The sequence below is a fragment of the Hipposideros armiger genome, unplaced genomic scaffold (genome assembly GCF_001890085.2).
Source record: "Hipposideros armiger isolate ML-2016 unplaced genomic scaffold, ASM189008v1 scaffold_618, whole genome shotgun sequence".
Classification (NCBI taxonomy): Eukaryota; Metazoa; Chordata; class Mammalia; order Chiroptera; family Hipposideridae; genus Hipposideros; species Hipposideros armiger.
Window position 1 is genome coordinate 502,243 of NW_017731968.1, and position 6,536 is coordinate 508,778.

Genomic DNA, 6,536 nt, shown 5'->3' on the forward strand with positions numbered 1-6,536 from the left:
CCACCCACCCACCCAGCCATTCATCCAGCCAGCCAACCAGCCATATACTTAACATCTGAGTGAGGAGGCAAATTATGAGAAGAGAGTCAGATTAGTGCTATAAAATTAATTATGCTTTCATTTAATTTAAAAAAAATAATATTGGCGACTTTTACATTATTTTGTTTATACTAGGGGTGCTAAAAAATTTTATACACATGCCTTGTATTCATCTTTTTTGTTATTGGCATATATTATTACAATTTTAATACAGTTTTTCCTTTCTTAAAATGTGTATACATTTTTTTGGCACCCTCTGTATATCATAATAGTCTTTTTTGATTTTCTTGACTCCTTTAAATTTGTATCCCTGGGATATATATTTCTCTGTATTTTCCCATGTTCTACCTCTCTTCCCTAAGGAATGTCCTCCATTGTGAGGCTTATGTGTATGAGTCTCAGCTCTCTGTCCCCAGTCCGTCTTGCCTTGTGGCCCAGAACCATGTATTCAACTACTCCGTGCATATCTTTGTCTCTGTGGCCCCAGAGAAATCTATATCTGAGATGCCAAAGCTCAGTATGTTATGATCATTCCTCACCCTTCGGTATTTTCTCTTTCCCCCATCCCCACAAAATCACTTCTCTCCTATATTACTTATATCTGAAGAAGGTACTGAAGGTGAGAACCAATGAGGCACCCCAGATTTCTCTTTCATCTGTATACTAAGCTACACATCACATTCTGCAAACCTGATAAATAGTCCTCAAGGTTCGCCCTCTGTGCTTCATGGCCATTTGCCTTAAATCAGTGTTTCAAACTCCTTCACCCAGAATGCTTCACAGGTTTCCTCACCGATGCCCTTCCATTTCATAGTTTTACCTCCCCCAAACTGTAATGCACACTGTTCTTATGGTGATTTTTTTTTCTAACATAAAAATTTGATTTTATGTGCTGTATTTCACTGCAAACTCTCATAGGATTTCTCTACTAGCAACATGAAGTCCAAGTTTCTTAGTCTGAATTACAAAGCCAAGTTACCTGGCCCCTACATTGTGTTGCAAATTCCTTTTGTTTTTCTTTCTCCCTCTTGCACTGCAAGGCCCAGCAACACTGAAAGACCTGTAGTCCATTGAACACTGAATGTATTATTCATCTATGGATGCTCTTTTTTTTTTCTGTTAGAATTCCTTTATCCCCCTTCCCTCTCTCCCACCTGCCTGGTAAATTCTCTCCAGAGGCTCCATTGGTGCTCCGACAATCGTGTCCTATTCATGTTGCCTGTGCATTTTCATCATTGAACTTCTCACCCTGTATGTATTCATTTGCTCTGTGTTGATGGCGTTATAATTATCTGTACACTTAGTGGATGGTGAGGTCCTGGAGGTAAGGGCTGTGTTATCTTCATCTTAATGTTCTGAGCACAAAGCATAATGTAGGACCCCAGGAAATGTGTCAAGCATTTGAACTGATGATGGTGGTTTTTTTGTGTGATAGATAAAAAAGCAAGCTAATGATATTATGATTGTTTTAGGGTTTAAGTGAAATTGAAGTTTCACGAATGGACTAAACTACAAACCAATAAAGAAGCGCAGGGAAAGTGCTATGTATCCTACATGTGCCCATGGAAATTCCTGTGCACAGCAACTATAAGACATTACAGTGAGAAAGACTTCACAGAAAGATAACGAGCCGTCAGCATATGTGACTAAGTGACATCCCCCTGGTCTGGAGGGAAGCATGCACATTTCCTGTGAAAATTATTTCTTGGAATGTTCTTAAAGATCATTTTCTCAGCTATTTTAAAAATTGCTGCAAAAAGCCATACAATTTGCCATCTTATCCATTTGTCAGTGCACAGTTCAGTGGTGCTAAGTATGTTCACAGTGTTATAAAACGGATCTTCAGAACTTTTTCACTGTGCAAAACTGAAACTCTGTACCTCATATAAGTGGAATCCTACAGTATTTGTCCTTCTCTGACGGGGCTTATGTCACTTAGCATAATGTCCTCAAAGTCCATCCATATTTTAGCATGTGACAGGCATTCCTTCCTTTTGAAAGGCTGAATAATAGTCCTGTGTGTGTGTGTTTTCACGCACATGTGTGCGCACATGGCTCATATGTACCGTATTTTGTCCATTCATTTGCACGCTGAGATTGCTTCTACCTCTTTGCTATTGTAAATAGTACTGCTGTGACTATGGATGTGCAAATATCTCTTTGTGACCCTGCTTTCATTCTTCTGAGTTACCCAGTAGTGGGATTGCTGGCTCATATAGTAGTTGTGTTTTTTATTTTTTTTTAAGGAAATTTCGTACTACTGTTTTCCCCAGCAGTTGCCCTATTTTGTCATCTCACCAACAGTGCACAAAGGTTCCAGTTTCTCCACATCTTCGCCAACACTTGTTATTTTCTGTCCTTTTGACAGTACCCATCCTAATGGGTGTGAGGTGATGTCTCATTGTGGTTTTTATATGTGCTTCTCTGATAACTAGTGATATTCAGCATCTTTTTATATTCTTGTTAGCTATTTGTATGTCATCTTTGGGGAAAGATCTGTGTAAGTCCTTTGCCCATTTTAAAATCAGATTGATTTTTTGTTGTTGTTGAGTTCTAAGAGTTCTTGATATAGTATGGATATTAGCCCCATATCAGGTATGTGATTTGAAAATATTTTCCCTTAACCCATAGGTTGGCATTTCAATTAAAGGTAATTATGGTGCTACTTAAAACAAATCTTAAAAGCTTCATAAAAATGCACCCATGGTGTATTTTAGCCAACGAGGCTTTGGCAGGGGCCCGTACTGTTCAGACATGTCTGGGGGTCACTGACCATGCTGTGTTTCATCGGAGGGAACGACTCGAGTCTGGCCCCTCTCACTGTCACTGAAGCTTTTCTAACGTCCGGCTCACGGCAGTGCTCAAAGAGAGTGGACGGCAGCAAAACTTAGATTTTAATATTTTTAAAAATGTGTGCATAGAAGTGAGTCAGAAAGGGAGGCGAGGGCTCATAGCGGGAATGTGAGCTGTGCACATCCTTGGCATTTGTGAGCTGTGCCGTCGCCAAGGCTCTTTAGGATGGGGAGGGTGAGAAAAAGGGTCCCCGACTCCTCATCGGTAGTGATGTTCAAATCCTCTCGAGATAGCTGGTGCTGTTTCCAACGGAAAGTGCTTTCACTCTGATACCTGCAAAGTAATCTGATTTCCTTAATCTGAACTCACTTCCCTATTTCGCTCGTGTCTTTTTGTGTGTTTTTGGGTTTTGTTCTGGCTTTTTTTGGCTGTGACTGTGTCCTCCCCAGCATTCCAGGTGGGTGCTCCCCTGGTCTGCCTCCTTCCCAGGCATTTCCCGGCTCCACCAGGAAATTGCTTCTGCCCAGCACCCTGTTTGAGCTCTTGACCAGGCCCACCCTCGTATTTCACTGTCTTTAACTGAATTATGAAATTTAGAATTAGACTTATTTCTTCCTCTCCATGCATTGTTCAGTGTGTGTGTGTGTGTGTGTGTGTGTGTGTGTGTGTGTGTGTGTGTGTGTGTAGAGGGGGGAGGAAGGCCTGAAAGTGCCAGCTCTTCCCTTCTGTCACCTCACTTACTAAGCGTCTGTGACTGTCAGGGTCCAGCCAGGAAAACACAAACCGCTGTGTGTGCTCCAGGGACACCGGGCTTGGAAAAGGCATAGGGACTTACACGAATGGAGAAAGAACCAGAAGAGGGAATTTCAAGGAAGCTGATCGTGAATTGGGGACAGTCCCCACGGAGGCCTCCGCCAGAAGCTCTGCAGCAGGTCGTTCTGAACAGCGTCCCGAGAACTGGAGGTGGTTGTGACAATCTCTGGGAAACCACCACCAGCTTTATGGGTCTGCAACAGCAAAGCCTGCTTCTCAAGAGCTCTCTGGGGACCCACGGGGACCTCTCATGTCTGTCGCACCTCTGGGTGCAGCTGCCCCTAGAGAATAACGGCTCTGTCCTTCTGCCTTCCCTTTTCATACAGGTGCTTCTCATCAGCAAGCTGTGGCCAAGTTCCACACAGGCAAATGAGTTCTGGAAAATGTTTTTTCATTCCTTGTAGTGAAGCAAAGGCCTTAGCAAAGGGTCTGGTAGCAATGCCAAGCTGTCAACACAATCAAGGCTGTCATTCTTCCTTCTCTTTCTCACACCTCTAGAGTTCCTAGAGGCGTTTGACCTGAGCTGTGCTAGCTCATGCACATTTGTCTAGATCATAATCTTACTTGAGTTCAAATCTATGTAGGGCAGAAAAGTTAAACTATGAAAGGAAAAGGTAAAAAGCCCAAGGAAAAGGCTTGCTGTTTTCAACCCTTCTGGGCGCCAATCCACGACCAGAGTACAGAGGGTAGATGTGAGGAATTAGGTGCATGTATGTGGAATTGGGTCACAAACTGAGTGAAGAAAAATGCTGACATATCAAGAGTGCTGAGAGCGTATTTAGGCAGCTTTCAATTTTTGCATCAGTCCCACCTTAAAATATTCCCCTCCAACCCTTCGTTGGAAGTAAAAGGCTAACTGGAAGGAACCAGGGTTTGAGAACTTGTCATGTATTTCCCAGTGGTTTGGATCCCATGGTGTGTGTGTGTACTCTGGCTCCTAACAAGATCACAGGATCCTGGAGAACAGGGACCATGTTTTACCCCCTTTGAATCTCTCTCGCCCATCAGAAAACTTACCCCTAGTAGACGCTCAGTAAGTGTTTGCCGCTTGATTGATAACCCTGTATTTGTTTTATGTTTAGACTTCCCCAGTGAATGTGTGTGGGTTAGGACCCACCGAAGTATCAGACTGAGAAAAATGGACATCATAAAACAGTCCAAAATAGCAGTGTAGCTGAATTGACAGTGAATGCCTTGAAAAATGGGCTATAAATTTATACTCAAAGAACATACATCAAGTGTGGCGAGTTCTCTTGTGAAATGTAGAAAAAAGTAAGAAGCAGCCTTCCTAAAATGCTCTTGCATTTCTGCATTTCCAAGAACCCATAGGCAGCAGTACCTAGAAAATGTGTTTTGAACCAAAGACAAGGCGATTGGGTTTTAAAAGCTCCAAGACTAACTGTGACAATAATAATAGCAAATTGAACAACAGCCACCAAAGGAAAAGTAAGTGATGGAAAGTTCAGGACCCTAGATTCTCGGGGAATTAGGAAGGGTAGTCTTCAATGATATAACAGCAAAAACACAATGGCTAAAATAAGGTAACGGTCACAAAGTGGGTGGCCCAGACAGACAGTTCTGCCTCATGAAGTTATCGAAGAAGCAGACCCCTCCACTGAGTCGCTGTGCCATCAGGCATGGCTGAGCTGGTTTTTGCCCACATGGGTTCTGGTCTAAGGGGGCTGAAAAGCAGGGCGAGTGATTTCTTATAGAAGCCTCTCAGTTCATGTCCTGTCACAGTTTACTGATGCGTACTTAGGTATTTTTTTATTGACACAGTCATTGTTATAAAAAAAATGCGGAGATAATGTGAGGTTTTAGAAAATGTTGCCTTCCTTCCTTTTGCCTCCTAATTCCTTGAATATTTAAGGATTGTTTTTAAATTTGGTGTCTGCTTTGTCCATTAGATAATGATACTGTTTCACAGATAGTATGTTGCGGTATAAAGTTCTAAAATTTCCTGTGTCTGTGGAAGGAAGCCCACAAAGATAGCCTTTTACCATGTACTGCTGCTTATTTATTCTCCCCTGAAAACAAAATATTTGATAACTTTATAGCCTATTCTTTTGTGTCCTTTTCATTTTTAAAATGTTTTGGTTTTTTGACTATGAATTTTACAGTTAAAGAAATTCTAATTGATATAAAATATGTATTAAGATATATTAGATTTGCTATCGCTAGTGTTTAATATTGGTCAAAAATACTGATTATTTATGGATATGCACTAGTATTATGTGCAAAGGGGGATGACAACAAATATTTAATGGTTTAGTTGATGTATCTGTAAACCTGTCTTTAGCACTGATGTCTGATATATTTTAAGTAATTACATATGGGTTTTTCCTATTAATGAAATCTGAATTTGAAACTAGAAATCAAGCTGAATTTCTTTTCTATGTTAAAAAAATACTTGGCTAAATAAATCAGTCATCCCACCATGTAAAGCATCTTTAAAAAATCTGAGTATTTTGAAAGAGGTGTTTGAAAATGTGGAGAATATTTGGTGGATCCTGAAAAATTTTGTAATTGGTCTGGAGGGATTCTAGGTAAATGTCATATGACTGGTGATTTAAGGAACTAAAGTGAACATGAAGAAGAGGCTTGGTTTTCTATGATATGTTTCTTAATTATACCTTTTTTGGTTGTTGCTTGCAGTTAAACATAAAGGCTAATGGGAAAAGTCAAAAGATAACACTTTGGCTCACAATGAGAAAGTCTACCATCACTCACAACTGCCTAATGAGGTAGTAAGCAGTAGAGCAGAAATTGACTGACACTTGGCCAGGAACATTCTAGAAAGACAGTGGCTTGGGAAGTAACATTTGATGACCCCTGGTACTCCTTCTAACCATCAGATGCTAGGATAACCAAGCACAATTGGACTGCGTTAG